This window comes from Caretta caretta, chromosome 7 (genome assembly GCF_965140235.1).
Source record: "Caretta caretta isolate rCarCar2 chromosome 7, rCarCar1.hap1, whole genome shotgun sequence".
In the NCBI taxonomy this organism is placed as follows: Eukaryota; Metazoa; Chordata; order Testudines; family Cheloniidae; genus Caretta; species Caretta caretta.
In genome coordinates, this window is record NC_134212.1 from 41,883,558 (window position 1) to 41,909,784 (window position 26,227).

The following is a 26,227-nucleotide window of genomic DNA, read 5'->3' on the forward strand; positions in this document are numbered from 1 at the left end:
ATTGACTCTGTACATAAATTTGCAGAGGGACAATAGGGTTGAGGTCTGTTACTTCTAACCTCTATTTATTTATTTATTTATTTAAAAACATTTTTGCTGTTAACAAGCATGTTATCTCTGGAGACACAAATCCACAGTTTGAGAACTGTAAAACTAAGCATCTCTGATGGTATCTTCTAGACTGAGCACTGAGTCCCATTGGGTAGGTAGAAAGATTAACCTAAATAATCTATACAGAAGCCCCTGGAACCCCATAAGACTGGGTCCCTAATCGATGAACTATTGACATTCATTTACAGAACTTTTCTTAAGCATTACATGAATATATTGTCTCATACTATAGAATTAGAATTTATGATCCCTATTCCATGATGAGACATATAGCTCAAAGATATATCTTAATTAAAACTATCTTTAGATATGTTTTTCCTCAAAAAGTATTTTATTAAAAAAATCCTATTTAAATTTAAAAAATCAATTTAAAAAAAATTTTAATCATTGATTTTTATCCACCCTGGATTGCTCTCATATCCCAAAATGGCAGGTTGGCATGGACAATTTAATCTGTTGGATAAAGTCTGTAATGACAGAGCTCTCTAACCAGTCTTGTAATTTTGACTCTCTGTAGTTGAGCAGTACACTTGAATTCAAATATAGCCCTGGATACAGGGATACTGTGTTCAGGCAGCATGGATCTGGAAATCCCTTCCTGAATATGGAACAGATTTCCAGATTCATACCACTCAAATACATGTTCACTGCTCATCTAATAAGTAACTGGCGGTACATTTGGGGCTAGATTTAAGTTTATGGTAGTAGTTCATTGTATTGTCAGAGTGAGAATTGTTAGTTTTCTGTTAGATACAAATCGTGCCTCCAGCCCAGGCAGCAGACAAGAGTTCATTGATGGCTGTAATTAAAGGAATGCTTTCTCCAACCCTTGACCACCACTGTTGCTTATGGCTGCCTGACCTCTGCAACTCAGGAATGATGGTTTCTTCACACATTGGCAAATCCACTTCTTTCTGTTGTGTCCCAAATCATCTTTAGTGAAGAACACAAGGGCTATAATCTAAAAGGATTGTTCCATATTGAGTTGTTCCCTACACTATTAAAAACACATCTCAAAATAGCTAAAGATCATGGAGTTACCGAAGAAGTGGCGTTTTTCCCATGAAAGCTTATGCCCAAATAAATCTGTTAGTCTTTAAGGTGCTACCAGACTCTTTGTTGTATTTTTGGAGTTAGTACACTGAACCAGTCATCAAATTATGTTTACTGTCACCAACAAGCAGGGTTAAAAAAAACCCCACTAGACATGATTCCAGCATTTTCTGGAATACAGCAAGCATGTCACACAGCTGTTTTTCAAGTGTGGAATGGACTCCAAAAAGAGGTACTTATGACAAGTATTTCACCAGCTTTTGTCCTCTGACTTGTTGTGACAATCTTGTAGATGCTAACATTATTATCCTACAAAGATGAGAAAATGGGACCTTCTCTGATGAGGACTTGTGATTTGGAATACACCTCACCATCTTTAAAAAAAACAACGAGGAGTCCTTGTGGCACCTTAGAGACTAACAAATTTATTTGGGCATAAGCTTTCATGGGCTATAACCCGCCATCTTTATAGACTAGACTAAATCTGTGGCATTCTTCCAAGAGAGGCTTAAAGCAAGTACTTTCCTTTCTTTTCTAAGCTCTTCAAGCAGGGTTTGTGTTTATCTTTGTGCCTTGTAAAGTACTGAGCTCATTAGAGCTTAGCAAATAATAGATTATGATAGTGCGGTAGGGCTTTATTTGTGTTTTGGGGAAATGTTGTGAGGGATTTTGTTCTGGCACTAGCTTTCCTTAGCCATACTGACCTTTTGTTCTTGTAAATGAACTTTTTAGTTAAATTCTGTTAAGTGTCCAGAATCTTTTGAGTATTAGTCATGGCCTTAAGAAAAAGTGTTGTATAACCCTAGGACAGTGGTCCCCAAACTTTTCACAGTCATGCCCCTCCTTATTCCGGTCTGCACACACACCCCTCACTGGGAGACAGGAGTGGGGCCACTGCTTGGGGAGGCAGGTGCGGACAGGGGCAAGGGGGCTGAGGCTGGGGTCGCAGCTGGGGCTGGAACAGAGCCACAGCCAGGGGCCGAGGCAGGAAGTAGGTCTGGGATCAGAGCTGGGAGTGGAAGCCGTGGCCAGGCCACGGTCGGGGCCAAGGCTGGGGGTAGGTCTGGGCCCTGCCATGCCCCCCCCAACGTTCCTCTGTGCTCTCCCTAGTGGGGATACGCCCCATAGTTTGGGGACCTCTGCCCTAGGAGCTAGAATAATTTTTTCACCTGAACTAGACTTCATTTAAAACAGGATTCAAAGTGGCAATATTTTGGGATCCCAACAACTGAGGCAAAAATGAAGTTCCTTTTAATATTTACAGTTTCACAAATTACAGTAGCAACATCCATTTAAAATGCTGAAATAGAAGACATCTAGTACATTTAATATTAGGAAAGGTAAAGTTAAGTAGTTGATGTCTTTTTAGGTATCCATTTAATCAAAAAATATTTCTAGGAAATAGCTGTGATTTTTTTTGTGTTTGCACAGTATTAGTGATGAGATTGCTTGCATGACATCTTGGGTCAATGTCGGAGCATAAGAAATTTAGATCTGTTCTCTAGTACAAAAACTGGAAGCCATAATCCCATATTTACAGTACAAATGCGTGGGCATTAAATTTTCATACTCTAGTTCTTATAACATGAAGCACCCACAAAAACCTGTATTTTCTGTGATTTTAATAGTCCTCTGTCTTAAACTAGATTTTGGTTTGTGATGTTGACTGTATACATAATGCGTGTAATTGTAAATAATACTGAGTTAGAGGATGTCACTAAGTCTGATTGACCATCCTTGATAGATGAATAACAAGTTAGCAATTGCTGTAATTTAGTGAAATGAAGTCAGCACATCCCCTTTCAAATAATGCCTTTATATTGGTGCATAGATAGTTGTAAGATGTTGTCTCAGTCTCTTGATCTTAAAACAGTTTTTTAATCACCGTGATTTTTTTTTCTGCTAATGTGTCAGGTCATTTTCATACTGCAGGTTTGCCAAGTTTTCCTTTTCTTGATACAAAGCATATGGTGGTGTCATAAATATAAAGGGAAGTGTAACCACCTTTCTGTATACAGTGCTATAAAATCCCTCCTGGCCAGAGGCAAAATCCTCTCACCTGTAAAGGGTTAAGAAGCTAAGGTAACCACGCTGGCACCTGACCCAAAATGACCAATGTGGGGACAAGATACTTTCAAATCTGGAAGCGGGGGGAAGGCTTTTGTCTGTCTGTATAACACCTTTGCCGGGAACAGATCAAGGATGAAAGCCCTTCAACTCCTGTAAAGTTAGTAAGTAATCTAGCTAAAAAATGCATTAGGTTTTTTTTGTTTTGGCTTGTAAATTCGCTGTGCTGAAGGAAATGTGTATTTCTGTTTTTGTGTCTTTTTGTAACTTAAGGTTTTGCCGAGAGGGATTCTCTATGTTTGAATTTGACTGCCTGTAAGATTATCTTCCATTCTAATCTTACAGAGTTGTTCTCTTATCTTTTTTTGTTCTTCTAATAAAGCTCTGATTTTTAAGAATCTGATTGGATTTTTGGGGTCTTAAAAATCCAAGGGGGTTGTGCTCATCTTGTTTATTCTCAAGCCTCCCCAGGAAAGGGGGTGTAAGGGCTTGGGGGAATATTGTGGGGAAATAGGGACTCCAAGTAGTCCTTTCCCTGTTGTTTGTCTAAATCACTTGGTGGTGGCAGCATACTGTTCAAAAACAAGGCAAAGTTTGTGCCTTTGAAAAGTTTTTAACCTAAGCTGGTAAAAATAAGCTTAGAGGGTCTTTCATGCGGGTCCCCACATCTGTACTCTAGAGTTCAGAGTGGGTAGGGAACCTTGACGGATGGCTTCCATGTTTTTCGTGCTACTCATAGCAGAATTTTCATATTTTGTTTTTTTACAGGAAGTTAGTAGTAAATAAGTTTTAGAACAGTAAATTTGTACTTACCTCTTTATAATAATAATCTTTGTTTAGCTACTTTCATCTGAGGCTGTATGAATACTTTAACAAACATTAATTAAGTAGGTATGCGTTATTCCTATTTTACAGATGGGTAAACTGAGGTACAGTGAGGTTACATGTCTCACCCAAGCTCATATACAGAACTAGTGGCAGAGTTGTGAACAGAATCCAGGATTTATTATACCTAAGTGCCTTTTTTGATTACTAGATTTACACCCTTCATTATGCTGTATGCGCTGTGGCACTGAATGTTAGTACCTTTTTCTTATGAGAAACAAATGTTAATGAACATGCCAACACACAGAAACTCATTAAATATCCTAACTGGTGCCTTTTTCAAAGCTTGCTTATTTCCTGATACCTAACATTGCAGATGTGACAAAGGACAAGCAGCCTAATTTTCTTTGTGATTTGTAATTGATTTGCATTCTTTTGACTGTCCACAAATCTGTGCAGTAGATTACAGAACTATAGATGGCCAAACCTCAAAAGGTTTGAATGAAAGAGCTGATTGTAAGGAGAAGCCTTAAGCATGTTTTTTCATGACATCAAGCACTCAGTGACATCTTTACAGTTAAATCTTTAGGTTATATTTAATAATATTGTGACTCTAATTACATTGTAGTTACACAAGAATTGCATTGCAAATAAACAGTGATTGTTCTGATAGCTAATTACCACTCATTCATTTTACCAGAGGTTTACCTAAATTACAGAAATACTTATTAGACATTTCCCATACTTCATGCATGTATTTTTAGAATTCAGCTGTATCAGCTGCATTATATTATCTTTGGAATTATCCTTCCAGTTGTGTGAATGTAGTAGTAGTTACAGGTATCAAAGAGTAAAACTACACTGTAACTACAGTTTCTGTAAGGTAAAGTGAAACTAGTTTATATAATCAGTTTCTACTGATACATGTGAACTCAAGTGCTATATTTTAGCATCAAGAACATTAATTTCTCAGTACTGACTAAAAATTTAATGCTACAGTTTTTTTCCAACTAGTGTCCTTGACCTGTAAGATAAGAAAAGGCCATAGAATCAACTGGTACTACCCTTTGCGCCCACTATTGACACTCTTAAATTATCAAACATAAAATAATATTTAACATAGTGTAGTCAAATTTTAATCAAATGAAAATTGAAACAAAATTAGATTTGAACAATTAAAATAACTGTAATCATTGCATATCACCAACACTGTGACTTGGGCATCTAGTATTAATTGGTGCTGAAATTAATATATTCTTGTTATTGTTGCTTAATACACTAAACAACAGTTTTCCCTGATATAGTGTAAATTTTATCACTTGGGTTAATAGGACATATTTTCTACAGAAATGTTTAAGTCATGCTTATATAAGTTTCTTTATCCTCTCTACTGTTCATCTACAATGTGTAATTAATTGTTTGTCACTTATTTTGTTTTTCTTTCTTACTGTGTTCAGTCTTCTTGTTGTTTTGCCTTATGTGATAGGAAATAGTTAATTTCTAAACACATGATCCTTTATAAACGTTCCACAGAGAGTATTATTTACTTTCTTTATCTGACTCTATTCAGAGTAAGTTCAGAAATCTCTTTGAGTTAATCACTTTCTCTCACAATGCAGGAGGATTAAAATGATTTCTGAACATTAATATACTCCTATTGAAATTAATTTGCATAGAAATTAATTATGATTAGCTATCCCAAGCATTCATATGGAACAAAGAAGCCCAGCTCACCCAATACTGCATACTTTCTTAATTTAGAAAAGCTTTTATACACAGTATTTGCTATAAAGAACTAATCTTGTTAACTTTTAAACATATTTGCAAAGTATTAAACACCACATTATTAACATGTAGTTTAAGCCATTCCACACCATGCTGTAAGCAATAATTGAAAATGTAAAATGTATATTACCTGGTAATCTAACCTAACAGTAGATTCTGCTTGGTGTCATTTAGTCTCCGGTTGCAAATGAAACAAAATCAGACTGATATCTTTAAAACAAAGAGAGCAACAGTGGGGATTGTTGAAACATGATAGATGGCTCCTTAGTGAAGTCTGAAATAGCTTCTTTCCCTGGGGACAAAGCGCTGCTCTCTTCTGTGTGTAGAGAATTATCTAATAAGTTATTCAGAAAACTAAAAACCTCACTTTGGGAAAATGAAAAGCAGCAGAATGCATTTGGTCCTTAGGCTAACAAGGCACAGCTGGAAGCTCTCTGTAAATGATATGCTTATGTAAGTAACAAGAAAGTACATTATTTTCAAGGAAACTGGAAAACATTTGCAGTTTATTTCGTTCTTATTCTACTATAAATGTTTTGAAATCATTTTCCAGGTGACATGATTTTATTGTAGAATTATTGTGCTTAGATAGATTGTATACCTATCTAAGCATAACCTTTCTTTCTGAACATAGATCTAGTTTTTTCCAGAATTCACATTTTTATCCCCATTTCTCTGTGTAGACTACTAAAAATCTATGTGAAACAAACTTTTTCATTGAAGATTTAGCATAAAACTTGCCATGTTTTTTTTCTTTTGTCCTTTTACAGCAACTGATTTCACTATAACTGCAACATGCACATGGAAAATAAACAACTGAAGCATTTTCCTTTTCTTTATTATTGTAAGGGTAATTACATCCTGAAATATGACACTGAAGCTTCTGGGTAGCTGTATTGATGTTAATAACCCAAATATGAAAGGGAGGGGGGGGGAACATGGTAAATTACCACAAGTTCTTTGTGTGCCAGAGAGGCTAATTCCTTCCCACTCAGCTTGAGTTTTTGTAGACTGTCACAGCTTGGTGAGACTTTGGGCCTGCTTAGTTTCAGAAATGACAAATGTATCTACCAGATGGAGTTTACTGAGAGACTTCCAGGGCCTTTTAATCTTTTGAACATTTTTTGTTTGTTTGAAGCCACACTACAAGAAATTTCTAAGAAGACAGTTATGGAATGTATAACAATTTAGTTTGCCATAATTGCTAGTCAGCATGTGTGTAATGAATAGATACTAAGAAAACATATTGCCTCTCCACACAGTTATTTAGGTTATATCGTGCTTTACTTTACAATCATGGAGGGAAAACAATGATTAAACTCTATCAGTGTGTTTGGAGTTGTTCAAAATGTACAGGAAGAAATTATCCTTGCCCAAAGAATCTTGCATATTATATAAGACAGAACAGTTCAGCACATAATGCACCAGAAAAAGGTCCAAAACCAAATTCAAAGACTCAGGTTTTTTAATACATTTGTCTCCATGGTGAAAGGCATCAAAGCAGAAATATGTTTTTCACAAGAGATCTGAACGAAGAGGGGTAGGGCGTGTAGAAAAGAGGCACAGGTGAGAGTAGGAGGATATAATGGTGCAGATAGATTAGATAGAAATACGTGAAAAAACATAATTGTGCATAGCCTTGAAGTCAAGGATGAGAGGTTTGAATTTAATGCAGAAAGAGAAAGCTGTCGAAGCAATAGTAAGATGAGAGTGGCAGAGTCGAAGTGACATAATTTGTCAGTAGCTGGAGAAGTGGAGATAAGTGAGAGGTGAGCAGTGCGGAGAGGAAGGAGCTGCAATAGTCAAGGCAGGAGATCAACAAAAGGTGGACAGAGACTTATGCAGTACATATGGAGGGGAGCGAATGAATTTTAGAGATGATGTGAAGGTGGAGGTAATAGGGTATTGTGAGAGCTTAGATACTGGAAGAAAAGGTGAGAAGGGACAAAAATAGGATAGCAAGATTTCAAGCCTGGTTATTCAGAAGAACAGTGGAGTTTGCTCACAGCTCATTTATTTTTCTGATCATATATGATTAGCTGAAAGACCCTACTTCTGTACTGTATTTGTGTTGTATCATTTACGCAGAACGATTGCACCACAACTAAAGGTGGGGCAGAATTTGTCTGGACTTACCCAAAGAAGGGCGGCTCTGCTTTGTGGTTGGGTGGCGGGGGGAAGGTCAGAAACTCAGTGAGTTCGCCTAAGGGGAACAGGAGTCAGCCTATGGGATATTATGCTATTCGCCCCTTTTAAAGGGGGGCTGGGAAGAAATTTTTCCATCACCACCAGAATTGGCTTTGGTGGAGTGTGGTTTTTTCGCCTTCCTCACAGCGGGTGTGAGGATGGACCTTTTCTGGTGAATAGAAAAGGTGGTAGGTCATATGTCGCAACTTATTTTGTAATATTGGGCGGATGTTCAGTGCAGGTACTCCATAGGGAGGGCAGCCAGTGACCAGATAAATGGCCTGGTAAAGGACTTAAAAGGAGGTCCTGGATAAAGGAACAGAACGGGGAGGGGGTTCAGGGACTCCTATGATTGGTATGGCAGGGAGCCAAACACTCCTCCCTCCTCCCCCAATTCTCATAGCCCTCCTTAACCCTCTTATGAGGCTGGTGGATGGTAAGGTCCAAGCCATAGGTCGGCTGGGGTACCTGGACGGAAACAAAGGGGGGCTGGTGAAAGCCCCGGAAAACTGATTTGAATAATCATGGATTAAACAGCGGAGGGGGCTGGTGAAAGCCCCGGAGAATTGATTTGAATAAGCATGGATTTGCCTGCACTGTACAGTTTACCTGCTGGGTAGTCCCAGACATCTATATAATAAAGTTGTGGCCTGATTAAAACCCATAACAAGTCTCCTGTCCTCTTTGTGGTATACCCAGACAATAACACACAGGCATCCTACATCTTTAATCAATGGTTTATTTTTCTCCTTTGTTTTGTAATCAGTGAGCAGACTAAGTAGCACCAACATCCTCCGCAGCTGCTATTGTTGTTTCTAAATGTATCTTATTGTTACAGTTTGATACTAATATGTTTGAAAAGTGTCATTTGCGTTTTACTCCCATCCCATGGCATACTTCATGCTATCAGTTCTGTGTTTTTTTTACTCATTGACTTTTCACAAGGGTTTTTGGCATACAATAGTGATCTCACACCCTGCTTTTCAAGCTGTCCAAATAAAAAGTAAGTCCAAAGTCCCTTCCTGATTGATCAGTGTGTAAAGAGTGAACTGGACAGTATGACTTCACACCATTTGTCAGGTGGCATCTGTTCTTGACTCCATTTAACACTTTTAGCACTCCAGCCTAACAGGCTGCAACTAGTGTGAGCACAATAGCTGAGATTCTGGCTCGTATTCAGAGGATAACTCCAATTTTGGCTCACTTTCCCAGACTGGATACGAGTAAACTTCATCTTTAGATTTAGGTTTACATACTGACTTTTAAAGCAAAATTAGGCGCCAGTTCTTCAAGTGTCCTCTGTATATTCCCTCTTCTGGGATGTGCCTACCGGTCCAGCTGAGATGATGGAACCTTCTGATAGCTGTTCCTGTTAAGAGTGCTCATGCTCCCAACCAACCCAACACCTCAGTGCTCAAAGGCGTGGCTGTAGAAGGGAGTGTAGCACCCATAGCTGCCTCAGTTGCTTCCAAACAGAGCAGTGAAAGGACATGAACCTCTTGGATCTGTAGCTAGAAAAGACCCTTTTTACCTTTTAGTGTAGTTATTGTTAAGACGTTTTATAGTCAGATTTTGGGATAGTTTTTAGATTAGGATTTTATCTTTAAGTAGGAATGCTTACCAATACCAACGTGGTAGATCTCAGTTCAAAGAAGCATGGCTTTAAGAGGTGTGTGGTGTTCCCAGCTGACCTCCCAGCATCCAATGCACATGTTTGGTGCCTGAAATTCCTAGGTGAGATTCACTTCCTGGTGATGTGCCTACCAGCATATGTGCCTACCTGTAGCATATTTACTCCTCGAGCTTTGGCCTCAGCACCAAGCTCCAGTTACAAGTTGACTGAGCTTCTCATAGTGAAGTCATCTGTTTCTGTCTTCAAAATTTTTACTGTCTCCATTGGAACCAGTACCATAGAGACCCTAAGGAGCCAGACAGCTTACAGGAACTAACTACATCAGTTCCATAGAAAAGAAAGGCTAAATTAAAACATATCTCGGGTAATTTTTCAGACCATTCACAACATGCAGATCCAAGACCTAAGGACTTAAGTCCTCTGGTTTTTTCCAAGGGTATGGACCTCAAAAAGAGACCTTCGAACCAAACGTGTCAGCTCAACCCCTTACTATCATGGTTACAGTGCATGTTCATCCAACCTGCATGACATACCAGATCTAGCTACATCACATTGTTCTGATAAGAGACCAAGACATGAGTGGGAGAGATCTCCAAAGTCCATATTTCCACTTCCTAGACTCCAACTGGCTTGCCGAGAAAGACCGTATCACCAGTCTCCATGTTTCAGTTCCATACCTCAGTTATCTCCCCTATTATTTCAGTATCTGATCTAGGGCTGGATCCAACACTCACTTCTAAGATTCAACTATTTCCTCCAAAAAAGCATCTCCCTCCTCAGAGGAACACTCCTGGAATCCTGTACAACAAACAAGTGATGTGATGCCAGTTTGGGGTAAATGGCAAGATTAATTTAAGGACTTAAATCCTTAGGTGCCACCGTGAATGCCCTGCCCATATTGGCCATCCCCTACTTAACCAATAGCACTTGAGAGAACCTCATTCTCTGGTTCTGGAACAACTTCCATCTGAACCTATGGATATGAGTCATCCAGATCTGAGATGCCCAGACCTGACATCCAGGGAATATTCCACTGCCTTAGTGCAACACACGCTCTGATGACAAGGAACCAGCTCCTCTGAATGATTTCCAGCAAATCATGGAACTAGAAAGTGGTTCATTTCTAGATGACAGTGTGGGTGTAGCTGCAGCATTGAGAATGCAATTCAATTTCATGAGCTAGCGGATGTCTCTGATCACCTTAAGTTCTGTTTCATCCACAGTAGTTCTCCATAGGCAAGTCTGGCTATGGTCATCCTGTCTATCTATGGAAACCAAATCTAAAATAGAGGATCTACCCTCTGAAGAGAATGGACTATTTAGTAAAAAAACTGATGGAGACACACTCCACTGCAAGATCTCTGGGGTTATTTCCTCCTTATAGAAGGAAAGCACCTACGTATATATTCAGGTATCACAGTCAGTACATTCCCCCTTGTTCCTCTTTGACAGCCATTCCTCCATGCAAATCCCCCTTCACTCCCTTTTCAGGGACCCTTCCCACAAGAAAGTATTGAGGACAGAAAAACAAACTCTATTGAAAGCAGGAGCTATATAAGAAGAACAGTTCTTTCCCTGATACTTTCTAATCAACACCTCCACCCCACCCCCACCCCATCCCAATCAAATTCTCAGACCGGTGCTAGATCTCAGAGCTTTAAACAGATGCATCAGGAAGCTTCATTTCAGAATGCTAACCCTGGCTCTGATTGGCTCTTGCCCTGTCTACTCTGGATTGGTTCATTGCTCTCAATCTCAAAGATGTGTACTTCAGTATTTCTATAAGACCCTCTTATTGTAAATATCTGTTTTACCCTTGCTCTAGACCATTTCCAATATACAGTTTTACCCATTGCCCTCTCCACTATGTCCAGCGTTTTTACCATATGTCTGGCCTGGTAGCAGCATATTTGGGGAGGCAAGGGATTTTAATTTTCACTTACTTAGACAATTGACTCCTAAGGGCTCCGTCAGAAGAAGAATTAGAAAAAGACATTCAGATCATTTGTTCTCTGTTTGGAATGCTGGGTCTTCTCATGAACAAAAGAAAGTCCCTTCTGTCTCCATCCCAAAGGATTTCTTTCTTTGGGCAATCCTCAACTCCAGAAAGGAGAGAGGGCTTTTCTTCTGGAAAAGAGGTTTTGAAACTAAACACCATACAACAATCCTCAACAGTCCTCTCAGAAGGTAATATATTTTTTTGATATTTGTAGTCCTTTTGGTATCCTTCTGGCATATGACTCCATGTGCCAGGCTCAGAATGAAGCAAGTTCAACGTTCTCTATTGAGGTGCTTCACACCTAGCATGGACAATATGCTAAAAATTCATCTGCCTCTAATGTGGTGGCTGAAACCACACAAAGTCCACAAAGGAGTTTTGTTCAACCCAGTTCCCCCTATATTAATAGTTACCATAGATGCGTCCAAGATAAGAGTAGGGGAGCACATCTCTACAATCTTTTCAGTCAATGTCTTTGAAGCTGCAGAGAACATCTGCTGCTCATAAACATGTTAAAACTTAGGGCTTGGCTGTCTGGCTCTCAAAGTGTTCTTCCACAAGTGCAGAATGCAGTAACTTATGTGCCCGTAGACAATACATATGTAATATTTGCACAAACAGAGAGGAGCTCATTAGTCTCAATCATGCAATGAGTTCAAACTTTGGGACTGTTATATCCCATACAATATTTACCCAATTGCCTTATGTGTAGAGGAGAACACAATAAGATAGCAGATCAAGTGAGCAGGGATTCCTCACAGATGTATGAGTGGTCTCTAAAGGAATCAGTGATTCAGAACATTTTCAGCCATTGGCATAAATCTATTCACCACCTGATCCAATATGAGATGCCCCTGCTTTTGCTCAAGAGTGGATTCAGAGAGTCAATAATTGACACACGTCTTTTTCCTTGATAAAGAAATGGGTCTGATGCATGCATTTCCCCCCACCCTAAAAAGTCCTAAAGAAAATAAGACAGGATTTAGCCAGGGTGATTCTAATTGTTCCAGCATGGGTGAGGCAACAGGGGACAGTGAGTTACTCCTTTTATCCAACAGCAAATACAAGATGCTTCCTATAACAATGGTCTCACTATCCCAGCAAGAAGGGAAGATCTTCCACACAGATTGCCAGTCATTACATCTGACAACTTGGGCAACAGGCCACTGAAAGATTTAGAAAAATCATGCTCTATTGAAGTGCAGCAAATGCTAATGAATGCTAGAAACTATCTAAGTTTCAAGAAAAAGTTACAATCTTATGTGGAAAAGATTTGTGTTTTGAGTGTGTGATAAAAATGTTGACACAGTTTCATCTCCCATGTAACTTATTTTAGAATATTTGTTACATTTAAAACCAATGGATTGTCTCTCTCTTCCTTAAAGTTCCATTTAGCAGCCATTGCAGCATTCCATACTCACATTAATGGAAAATGAATTGGGTTTTTTTGCATATGTTGGTGAAAAACTTTTAAAGGGCTTATTGAATCTGTACCTACCAGTATAGGACTCTTTAAATGTATTTTGAGCAAGCTTATGTCTCCCCCATTTGAATCTCTAGTGAGCTGCTCTTTGTTTCATCTTTATTAAAGATAGCTTTAATAATAACAAGCCCTTTGACTAGAAGAGTTAGTGAGCTAGATGCCTTGATGGTGGATTCCCTTATACTACTATTTATGAGGACAAGGTGGTTCTTAATCAGTACCCTAAACTACTTCCTGAAATTATTTCGAAGTTTCATGTAAATCAAAGTATTAATTTACCAGTATGCTTTTCAAAACCTGGTACAAATAAAGGGGAAATCTAGGTTACGTTCCTTAGATACAAAGAGAGCACTCTGATGTTATCTGAATTTAAAACTTCATGTCCTTGCCTAAGTTATTTATCTTGTATGTGGATAACTCTAAAGGTCTGACCCTTCCAGCACAGTCTCCATCTAGATGGGTTAGACAGCGTATTGAAGAGTGTTACAGAGGAGCTTAACTATCTTCTTCTGTTCATCTTAGAGCCCTAGAACAGTGACTGCATTTGTACTAAACATATTCTTACTGAAATATGTGAAGTGGCTACGTGGCATTTGAGTCACACTTTTACGAAACTTTATGCTTTGGATCTTGCAGCCGGGTTTGATGCAAAGTTTGGCAGAATGGTGCTGTCATAAATGTAAAGGGGGAAGGGTAAACCCCTTTAAAATCCCTCCTGGCCAGAGGAAAAATCCTCTCACCTGTAAAGGGTTAAGAAGCTAAAGGTAACCTCGCTGGCACCTGACCAAAATGACCAATGAGGAGACAAGATACTTTCAAAAGCTGGGAGGAGGGAGAGAAACAAAGGGTCTGTGTCTGTTGGTATGCTGCTTTGCCGGGGATAGACCAGGAATGGAGTCTTAGAACTTTTAGTAAGTAATCTAGCTAGGTATGCGTTAGATTATGATTTCTTTAAATGGCTGAGAAAAGAATTGTGCTGAATAGAATGACTATTTCTGTCTGTGTGTCTTTTTTGTAACTTAAGGTTTTGCCTAGAGGGATTCTCTATATTTTGAATCTAATTACCCTATAAGGTACCTACCATCCTGATTTTACAGGGGTTATTCCTTTTCTCCTATTTACTTCTATTTCTATTAAAAGTCTTCTTGTAAGAAAACGGAATGCTTTTTCATTGTTCTCAGATCCAAGGGTTTGGGTCTGTAGTCACCTATGCAAATTGGTGAGGATTTTTACCAAACCTTTCCCAGGAAGTGGGGTGCAAGGGTTGGGAGGATTTTGGGGGGAAAGACGTGTCCAAACTATGTTTCCCAGTAAACCCAGTTAGTTTGGTGGTGGCAGTGGTTATTCCAAGGACAAAAGATAAAATTAATTTGTACCTTGGGGAAGTTTTACCCTAAGCTGGTAAAAGTAAGCTTAGGAGGTTTTCATGCAGGTCCCCACATCTGTACCCTAGAGTTCAGAGTGGGGGAGGAACCTTGACAGGTGCTCTAATCATTGTTTAATGAGGACCCTGCCTCCCTTCCTCTATCTCTCTATACTGCTTGCTAAACTATCCCAAGAGTGGGAATATGTAGATGACGCTTGAAGAAGAAATTAAGATTACCTACTTGTAACCAGTATTCTTCAAGATGGACTCAGCATTTTCTTAAGCCCTGCCTGCCTACCTTGCTCCTGTGGAGTCCTAATTTCAGTATTACTTGGTATTCCCGCTTTAGTGGTGTAAGAAACTGAGACGGCAATGGACACCATGCCCGCTTCTATAGCCACTTGAACACAGAACACACTTCATGTTGATAGTGGGGCAGGGGGAAGGGTGCATGAGCATTCTAACAGGCATGGCTATGAGAGAGTTCCATTGTCCCAGCTACACCAGTTGGCACATCCCAAAAGTATAAATATGCGGAGTCCATCTCGAAGAACTCCAGTTACAAGTAACCAATCTTCATTTACCTTCTTCCATTGTTAATTGCACTCTGTTTTCTTGGTTGCTGGCTTAATTCAACTTATTCATGTTTCCTAGCATTTTATGTGAATTGTTGTTCTTTTAGCTGTTCATCTCATTTGTGGAACCCAATATCTGTTCATAGTGCCCTCTTCTTGAGACCAGAATGGCTCAGGGGAATAGGATACGGAGATATTCACTTTTAGGTCACCAGCTCAGATCCATCCAAGTAATAAGTAATAACCCCAAAATTGTTCTTTTCTAATCTCTACTAAATAGCCTTCTATAAAAATGCATATAAAAATAAAAATAAACTGAAGAATTTGGTTTATTTCCTAGTGGGTAGTTATCTATATCACAAGTGTCACTAATTAGAGAGACAAGGAGGGTGAGGTAATATCTTTTATTGAACCAACTTCTTTTGGTGAAACAGACAAGTTTTCTAGTTTACACAGAGCTCTTCTTCAGGTCCTAGAAAGGTACTCAATTAGTGACACTGACAGTTTCAGTAGAGAGCCACAGATTGAATGAGCATGGAGTTAGAATTATTCTCTTAACCCTGTGAAGTAGTTCCTTCGGGAGAGAGTTTAGGTATGCTGGGCCTGCATAGAAGGAAGCTTGCACTACAAAACTGTACCTATTTACTGGATAAACAGAGGATTTCGGTCACCACGTTTAATAGTCGAAAACACCTTTCATGAGTATTCTTTTTACTGTCAAGTTTTAAAAAAAGATAATTTTCTTGTTTAGGGTTAAAGTCAAAACATCCTCACTTTCTCTAATTTATTAAAATTATTATTACCTCTGCATGATGTATTAAGCCATTGTTTTAATATTTTTGAAGCCATGTTGGAATGGCTTTCTATGACAAGATGCTACAGGAACTTGTTGCTGCTGTTACTGTATTTGGGTATGAACTTAATGCACCGTATCTGCTGTACAGTTCACTGTAACTACTAACAAAAATAAGTCATTGTGATTTATATAACATTTCTCAACTGTTCTTGCTGTCTTAGATTTGAGAACTTTTATAGGGTAGTGGTTTTTCCTTCACAAATTCTTTGACTACTTAAATTGTGTGTTGTGAAAACTTTTCAGTGGTTAAACAACGTTTTTTTATTTTTCCTATATTTTTAACTGCCAAAACTAAAGACCCTCTTTAGTTAGAATTTTCTTATTCTGCTCCTATATTTACGGAACGTGCTGAATATGTAGCTTAAATTTCAAGTCTTTCCACTTCTGGAAGACATCAAATGTTTATACTCTAATTTCAGGGCAGACTGTCTATCCTGTTCTTCCTAATATGTGATCCTTCTGCTGTACAACTCCATGTCCTAAGGCTAGTCAGCTTGCTTCATTTCTGTTATTCTATTATTAATAGAATTCAGTTGCCAGAAGTAGGAATGCCACATTGATATAGCAAATCTTTCATCTTAAAACATTCTAGGACTTATTCTTTTCCCTTTTTACACTATTTTGTTTCATTTGTTTTTATAATAAATGAAAAAAAAACAATATCAATGTAAATGCCTCCCAGCAGAGTACTAGCATGATACTTCCAGCACACATTTTAAAACAGAATTTAGTAATCTATTGGGTGTTTGTACACTACACACAATTATACGTGTAATAGATTTATTTTTACTCTAAATTGTGAGTTCTGCTTTTTTGCCTGATGTGTTGGTGAAAATGCTCTTTTGGTTCCTTGCCATTTTGGTAAGGATAGCATTATGTATAAATTTCTGTTACTTGTGATGATGATTTATTATTTATTGGGTTTAATATATTGCTATTTTCAAAGCTTTTGTTGTCATCATATACCAAAACTCATATGTTGATCTGGACCCATTAGAATAGCTTTCTTGCTTTTGCTTTTTGCATAAAATAAATAACTATTGGTTCATTTGTGCAGTTAGGAACAGTCCATAGTAAGGGATATTGTGAAACCAGACTACAAATAGACTACAAACTATGGGTTTAGTCCTCCAATACCCTACTAAAGTGAGTAATTCTTTACTCTGCCCCATGAGCGATCAATCTTATCGAGTCTGGTGGCATCATTCAATATCATCTTTAAATGCATATATCTAATAAGACTTTTTAGTAGCATATTGAATGAAGCAAGGTTCCTTCAATGGAATATTTTTATGCATACACAAATCTTCTTTCATTGTAATATAGGCCCTCAGGGCCACATACTATGCTGCACAAAATTCATGACTGGTATAGCTGGGAGTGAAGAAGTGTCTCTAAGTCACCTTTCTGCTTCTCCATATCCTGTAGCTGTTGGGAATTGAAATGGGTCCTGGCATAACTTGGAGCAGCCTGCAATACTGCTCCACCAACTAAGGATCAGATGGAGTGCAGTGCTTTCCAACCCACTATTGACAACTATCCATTTGTGGGTTTCAGGAACAGTCAGCATAAAGTGAGCTATGCTTAAGGAATCCTTACCACAGCCTTAAAGACTGGTGAAACACATTGCCTCATTTACAGCGCACCATCCATCTTCCACACTAAACAAAGTAGGGATCCTATGGAAACAATATCTGATTCTGTAACTAAAGACTGTAATAATGCATGAGCTCCAAGGGCAGAGTTAAAGCTATCATGTTCAATCTTAACTTGGGTATTTTCCTTGGGATGCTTCACTTCGCAATATTAATGTTCTTTAGGCATCATTTAACTCTGTTTAATAACCTACCATACATGGCATAGTCATGAAAATTTTACTAACTTCATATATTTAGCGGAGGCATTTTAGGTTGAAGCATAATTTGGATACATTTCCTCATGAAAAGTACTATCCTAACATAGTATTTTTCTAGCCCTAAATGCTAAACAATCACAAGATTGAAATAAATAAATAATTTGGGGGATTTTTTTATTGCCTCCGGTTGCAGAGTTCCTTTTTATTTCTTTCTTTCTTTTATTTTATTTATTTAAAGAAAGCTGAAATTTTCACCTAATTACCTGATTCCAGGAGCCAGGGCTTCAAGAAAAATACCAAATACCATGAGACTCATCAAATAATGAGTTGGAAACACTGCTAACAAATAATCAAATCCTTTTTCTTTGTAAATAACTATGAAAAGATTATTTTGTATACAGAGAAAATGTTGGAGACCTGACTAATTCTCTGTACACTATGTTGTAAATGTATTTTAGGATTGTAATATATTTGATTCTGCTTTTGTAAACCTAATCCTTAAAGATAAAAAAGCTATTCCACATTTGTTTCAGAATACACAGTTTGGTTTTTGTATACACTGATGTATACAAAATTGTTGACTAATTCTGAATGTCAAGTGCTGTTGCTCCTTTAGAAGAAAATATTTAGTCTGTATTTTTTCCATTTTCTTCTGCTTCAATTGTTGAACCACAGCATCTGAGTCTTTACTGACTATTTAGTAAGTTTCCATGGATAAGGGCTTTTGTTGTCATCATATACCAAAACTCATATGTTGATCTGGACCCATTAGAATAGCTTTCTTGCTTTTGCTTTTTGCGTAAAATAAATAACTATTGGTTCATTTGTGCAGTTAGGAACAGTCCATAGTAAGGGATATTGTGAAACCAGACCACCCATATGGAGCACTGAGACACATTCTGCCTCTGTAAGGCAATATGCCTCCCAGAATTCCCACCATCTGCTCCTAGGCAGGGAGTAGAAACAGCAGTCGCTGTGCTTCCTAGAATGCAAAGTCTACCTGGCTTTCCTGTAGACTTCATGATGGGTGGGAGAGGCTGCTTCTCTTGTTTCCCTCTGCCCCACCCCACCACAAACTTGCATGAGAGACAGGGACGCTGCTCCTATGTTAACATTTTTGAATTAAAAGTGATACTGCCACATTTGACAAACTCAAATCTTGCTAAATCCTAGATTTTTATAATATGGCTTCCACGATAGGGAAGAAGAGAATTTACTACCCCTTCAAAATTATTCATGCAGTTGTAATAAAATTCCAGCTCATCAGCTGGAGACCCCACTCAAAAGAAACATCTGAAGAAATGAAACTCTTTTTTTCCCTATAACAAGTACAGCATCAACATTTTAAAGGGTCTTGGTACCGTTCTGTGGAATCAGCTAATATATAATATATGGCTGAAGTATGAAATTTCAGTTGAGTGTATGCATAACCAGTGGCTGCCACAACCATACACTTGTTATGCGCAGTGTGCATGATTGGCAGCAGGGCCACCTGGGAGGTGTGGGGAGAGGGGCGGGACAATGCCTGAGCCCGGTCACAACACCTGGAGTGGAGAGCTGGGTTCAGCTCTACAGGACATAAACTCATGGGTGTGTGAGTGCGGAGTTGTCTTGCTCTCCAACCCAGTGGCAGCTGAGTGAGTGTGGACTCCATGGACGAGGTGTTGGGGCTTGTGGCTACAGTCGAGATGGCTTCATGGGGACTGCTAATGATGCCTGGGGTCTTCCCATCTCATGTGATACATATGTATACATGCTAAAAATTTCGGGGGAGGAGGAGATATGTGCATAACACATGCTAGCCTTTGAAATCTTGAGCCACTAATTACAATATTATCAGGTTTTAATCCTCTGTGGAATAAAGCACTCAATTTTAGAAGTTAAGAAGCTATTTTAATTGACCAGTAATTTAGCTACACAGTTGGATATGTGTTTTGGGAGGATTTTTAGTTTATAAAAACATGTACCCATTCAGAATCTTTTGTGCACATTTATTTATTTAGACAGGGCTTATTGCCATAGCAAGTTTTCTACGGGCATTGAATATATTTTAAAAATAAAATATTTTAAAATACACCGAAATTAGAGTTTAATAATTTTAAAAACCCTAACAAATACTTCATGCTGACTGTAGTGGCCGGCAGTTAAATCTCTTGCCTAATACTCATCAGTACTGAATAGTATGCAGAAATCAGATTCCATTCTAATCGTACTGCAAACAAAAGTCTGCAATTTTACTGCTTTTTACCTTGTTTAATACCAGAGCAGTTGAAATCAGCTGAGGTGCCAGAGTTAACAGACTTCTGAGTTCATAATAAAGGAATTGGAGGAAGAGCATTTTCTGTGAGCATATTCAGCAATCAGTTTACCAGACCTTTAATTTGTTGACTTTCAAGCCTGTCCTTGGCTTTTGCTGCACGTAGAGATGAATAGAGAGGTGGTGGGGATGGAGAAGCCATAGGTGCTTTTGGGATTGGGTCTTTTTTTTTGTGACCTTTAATTTGTAGTAATATTATTCGTGAGCCCAGTGTCTTCTGTCCACACATTTAGAAACTGAAATAAATAGATGCAATCCTGCATTTGCCCTGAAGTTCAGCAGACTTGGGCATTGACTACTGTGACAGCTTGGATCACAGAAACCCCTTTGGGACTCTCACCTGATGTTCTTTGACAACCTCTGAGTCTGTTTTTCCTGCCAATTTAGGACTTCAGAACCTTGCCTTGTTTGAGACAAACATACTAGCCTGCTACAAACCCAGACCCAGGTCTGAACTACGTCCCCTAAAAGCTGAAGACTTAACTGAAAACAGCTTAAGAAGTGTTCCTGTCTCCAGCATTCAGATGCCCATCTTCCAATGGGGTCCAAACCCCAAATAAATCCTTTTTACTCTGTATAAAGCTTATACAGGGTAAACTCATAAATTGTTCTCCCTGTATGACACTACTAGAGAGATATGCATAGCTGTTCCCCCCCCCCAAGGTATTAATACATACTTTGGGTTAATTAATAGGTAAAAAGTGATTTTATTAAATACAAAAAGTAGGATTTAAGCAGTTCCAAGTAATAACAGAGAGAACAAAGTGAATTACCAAGCAAAATAAAATAAAACACGCAAATCTAAATCTAATATAGTAAGAAAGTGATTACAGATGAAATCTCACCCTCAGAGAGGTTCCATTAAGCTTCTTTTACAGACTAGGCTCCTTCTAGTCTGGGTCCAGCAATCACTTGCACTGCTGTGGTTACTGTCCTTTGTTCCAGTTTCTTTCAGGTATCCTTTGGGGGTGGAGAGGCTATCACTTGAGCCAGCTGAAGACTAAATGGAGGGGCATCCCAGGGGTTTAAATAGACTCTCTCTTGTGGGTGGAGACCCCCTCCTCTCTCCTATGCAAAATATATCTCCAAGATGGAGTTTTGGAGTCACATGGGCAAGTCACACATCCATGCGTGACTCAGTTTTTACAGGCAGCAGCCATTGCCCACATGATATCTTGAATGTCTCCAGGAAGACTTCTTATGTGGATTGGAGTCTTCCAAGAGCTATTGTCAGTTAAGTGCTTCTTGACTGGGCACTTAATTTGTACATTTCTTTCTCAAGAAGCTGACCAAATCTTTACTAAGGCTACTTTCAAGCAAGTACACAGCCAATATTCATAACTTCGAGTACAAAAATGACACATGCATACAAATAGGATGAGTATATTCAGTAGATCATAACCTTTACAGAGATATTTTACATGGCATATGTAGCATACAACATATTCCAGTTATGTCATATATGCATTCATAAGCATATTTCCATAAAGAATTATGGGGTGCAACGTCACAACTACATAGTGCATTAGTTTGCACCAGAGGGATGTAAATTTTAGTGTGCACTAGCATGTTATGCACTAACTGGCCTGTATGAATCCTGCTGGCACACACTGAAAGTTTCCTGGTGGATATTGTTGTCGTCCTGCTTCAAACAGTACCAAGTTAATGCACACTAGAGAATTTTTGGTGTGCTCCAGAAGGGTCCACCTGGGACAGTTAGTGTGCGACACACTAGTGTGCACTGGAATTCACTCTATTCTGGTGCAGACAAATAGACCATTTTAGACAAGCCTTTGGGCTCTGCCAGATCAGCAGAGGGAGTGAATACCATGGTTGAGGGCATTCTGCTAATACACAGTATCTCTGCATGTACATCTGAAGACTTTTAGAAAATGCACTTGCACATTTCCATCATTGCACTGACATTGTCCAGGATTTTTTGTTACCACCAGCAGCAGTGTTAATATAGACAGCACTGGCATTCTAAGCTCTAATTGAAGTGTAGCTTGTATGTTACTTGACTTCATATTTAACTAATGTTTCTGCTTATTCTATATTAAATACAAAAATAGCATTTAATTAATGTTACAATTGTGATTTATATTGAAATTGTGCATTACTAATGGTACTTAAACACCAAAAAAATACTAAGAATGGTACTCATAAAAAGGGGGATAATTGTGTATGATAGCAAGTGGTGAGGATTGCAAGCACTTTGGAGGACAGGATTAGAATTCAAAATGATCTCAATAAATTGAGGAATGTGTCTGAAATAAATAAGATTAAATTCAGTAAGGACCAAGTGCAAAGCACTACACATGGGAAGGAAAATCATATAAATATAAAATGGGGAATGACTGCTTTGCAGCAGAACTCCAGAAAAAGAATCTGGGGATTATAGTGAATTGTAATATTGAATATGTAAAATTGAATATGATCAACAAAGTGGTGATTTTTCAAAAAAGGCAAATGTAATTCTAGGATGTATTAACAGGAGTGTTATATGTAAGACAAGTTTATTGTTTCACTCTTTTTGGCAGTGATGAGTTCTCATCTGTGTCCAGTTTTGGGTACCACATTTTAAGAAAGAGGTGAACAAAGTGGAGAGAATCTAGAGGAGAGCAACAAAAATATGAAGTAGAAACCCTGACCTATGAGGAAAGGTTGTAATAATTGGTCATGTTTAGACTAGACAAGAGAAGGCTGAGGGGAGATATAAGTCTTCAAATATGTAAAAGGTAAATTATAAAGAGGATGGTTGTGAGTTGTTCTCCATGTCCACTGAGGGTAGAAAAAGAAGTAATTCACTTAGTTTGCAGCAAGGGAGATTTAGGTGAGATATTGTGGGGGTGTGGGAATCTAACTATTAAGCAATGGAAGAGCTTACATAGGATGGTAGTGGAATTCTTGTCACTGGAGGTTTTTAAGAACGAATTAGACAAACATCTGTCACAGATGGTCTAGCTATATTTAATCCTGTCTCATCTCAAGGGACTGGATTTGATGACCTCTTGAAGTCCCTTCCAGCCCTATGATTCTATCCCTTGACAAAAGCGAAGTTAAGTAAGGGGTTGTAGGGCTTGGTGAGAGTACGGGAAGATGGTGGCTTGGGAGAGGGTATTGAGTGTAGAAGTGAATTTTCCAATTGACTTAATTTTCTTCTTTCATAATTAGATCATGCAGGGTTCGCTCTTTTATCAGCTTGGTCTTTTCCTATTATAAAATCTTGTGTTTAAGGGTAAAAAAAAATACAGCTAAATGTAATAAATTGGTCAAAGTAATGCCTGATATAAATCTGTTTAAAGTATTGGAATTACAGCAGGAATAAGTTTCTTCTGGCGAGTTTATGCAGCTAAGGTGTACTGTAAACTAGTAGTCAACGGTCATGGTCAGGATTCCATGCTTAACCACTAATTACAGACTAGTGTACATGTAGGTGAAAATGTTCTACATTTTCCTTATATAAATACAGTAAGTTTATATTATGTTTCTACAGCCAGGAAAATATATTCCTTGTCCAAACCCATCCGTTTTTGCACTCATAATCTTACAGGCTATGAGTTTAGATAGCATTGGGGAAAAAAGGATTTTAGTATGTTACTTGCTGTTTCATTTACATTTTAAAAAGTATTGTATCAAATGAACTACATCATGTATGCTTTTTTCCAGTGCCCTTTTCTTATTCTTTGTTAATATCAGCAAAGGTGTTTAACATTTTATGACACTGAATGGTTTGCTGCATTGCTTTGAAGATAATATGATTGCTACAGAATTATTTTTACTGATCTAATTTTTTTAAATGATTAGAGAGCCTCTGAAATGTGCTTTCATTTTTATTTTCAACTAAGCATCTGTTAGCTCTTTAAAAAAGGATCTTAGACTCTGATCTTTAATGAAACTGTTATCAAAGAAAAAACAACGATCTGGTGATGTAATCTTTTTAGTGGTTAAATTAAGTGAAAGTTTTCAAGTCAAATATTTTATGAATGATTTTATGGGTCCAAAATATTATAATTAGATACTAACTGGAAGCTTACCTACTTTACAGTGATGATGCAGGCTAAATCACTCAATTGTTGACCATCTTGTAATGCTTTTACCTGTGTGTCCAAAAGGACAGACAAGTTCTCCTACAATCCACTGGGAAAGAATCTCAGAGCAGCTCATTTTATTTCAACACAGAAGGAATATGGAATATGCCCCCAGAAGTCCTAGTGACATAGGGCTAGTCTACACGACCGCGCTACATCAGTACAGTTGCACTGATACAGCTGCGCCACTCTAGCACCTTTGGTGAAGACACACTACGCTGACAGGAGAGTGCTCTCCCGTCGGTATAATTACTCCACATCAAGAAGAGACAGCAGCTATGTCAGTGGGAGAGCATCTTCTGCCAACATAGCATGGTGTGGACATTGCTTTAAGTCGATGTAACTTACGTCGCTTAGGGGGTAGCTTTTTCACTCCCTGAGCAATGTAACTTACTTCGACTTAAGCAGTAGTGTAGACAAGTCCATACATAGGGGATCACAGCACCAGTGAAGACACAGTATCTCTGGTAGAGTTTTGCAGTGTGGCTGCTGTTCACACCTGAGCTAGGCTAACATCGATGCTCACCAATCATCTGGACTAACTCTTCAGTGAGACATGCCTTTTAAGAGCAAGACTAGTGTGCTGAGGGGGCTGTATGATGTTTGTTTAGAAACTGGAGTGCACGCACACACAAACATATAATGCCCTTCTATGGCTGAAAGTGATGTGTTTTTCTATGACATTGAGGAAAGGCCATCAGGGCAGGTGCAGCCAACTATCTCCTGATCGCCTATCCAATTGCCAGCTATGCACTTTATGGCGTGCATCTACATGTAACACCAGCCAGAATGCACTCCTGAGATTGAAATATTCCATAATAATTCGTAGTTTTACACTTCTTTGTAATGTTATCATAGTGTACTTCATTCTTTTATGCCTCCTGTTTAGTGTAAGATCTTAAGTGGATGGGGGAGATTTTATCTGAACCCATTATTTATCTATTTCTGAAATGCAGACATGTCCTGGTTTTTTTTCTTTGTCTGTCATTGAACGTTATATTTTGCTAGCTTACATGAAAAAATGTCCTCAATCACAGGGGTTTGTATTATTGTTGGATCAGCCATTTCTTTCTGGATGGTTCTCTCCTCAAATTGCTGCTCCAGGATATAAAGCCATGAAATTACTATAGCAACAGGCAAATAACCCATAATACATGCAGAAGAGGATATTCCTTTTTATGCAGATGATGTACAGTATCACATTTGATGTGTAGGTAGATATGTAATATTGTTATTCCCTGCCCATTTCTATTCACAGTCTCTGTAAACCACAAAGCTTCATTATACTTCCACCTAGATGTACGGTTATTCACAGAACAACACAGATAAATGCATTCCAAATACAGGCAGCAATCTTTGTTCAAAAAACAGCCGAGGGCGCACTCCTGCAGCCCGTACTCATATGAGTAGTTTTATTGAAGTCTTTTGAAGACCAGAATGATTGAGCAAGGAATGTCTATCCAGATATTAGCAAAACAAAAAAGATTTTAAAAGGCGGGTGGGGTAAACTTTCAAAAGTGCATGCATTTCCGTGGCAGAACTTTTTCTTCCTTTTGTTTCCTCCAAACAGCACTGCACATTTTGCAAAGTTAGAATGCAAAAGTTTTTTTCAAAGTGTAAGAGAGATTTTTTAAAAATGAATTCTGTGTACTTCATTCACAATTACAATGACACCACAATGGTTTCAATATTTGAAGAAATTAAATTGTTATGCCAGTTTTTGGCTGGAACTTGTTTTTCTTTGTTCCTTCCACAGATTTGCCAAGAAAGGAAGTATTGAAAATCTACTTTAAATATAATGTTTTTCTCCTATAAAATAAGTGAACCTAATGAATTCTTTAAATTGCTCTTCACTTAGTTGGCATGATTAATCATTACAGTGGGGAGCTATATGGACCACAGGTGAAGTTGGAATCCTGAACTGTGGTAAATCCTGGAAAATTACTGGATTTTAATATAACACACAAGGAAGTTTCCTGTTGGAGAAAGTGCCTATAGGGAGAACAAATCCATAATAATCCAGC

At 38.3% G+C, this 26,227-nt stretch overlaps 2 protein-coding genes across 7 annotated transcripts in view; one reads left to right on the forward strand and one right to left on the reverse strand.

Annotated features, from left to right (window-relative positions):
• Nucleotides 1-6,195, reverse strand: part of ECM2 (extracellular matrix protein 2) — a 38,290-nt gene extending 32,095 nt beyond the window's left edge. For 2 of the 5 annotated variants that reach the window (XM_048858353.2, XM_048858349.2), the window contains exon 1: nt 5,972-6,195. The gene's annotated coding sequence lies outside the window, so the exon portion shown is untranslated. The remainder of the gene's footprint in view (nt 1-5,971) is intronic. The other 3 variants (XM_048858351.2, XM_048858350.2, XM_048858348.2) reach the window with 3 other exon arrangements.
• CENPP (centromere protein P) overlaps nt 1-26,227 on the forward strand; it is a 315,918-nt gene that overhangs the window by 227,974 nt on the left and 61,717 nt on the right. The gene's annotated exons all lie outside the window — the stretch shown is intronic.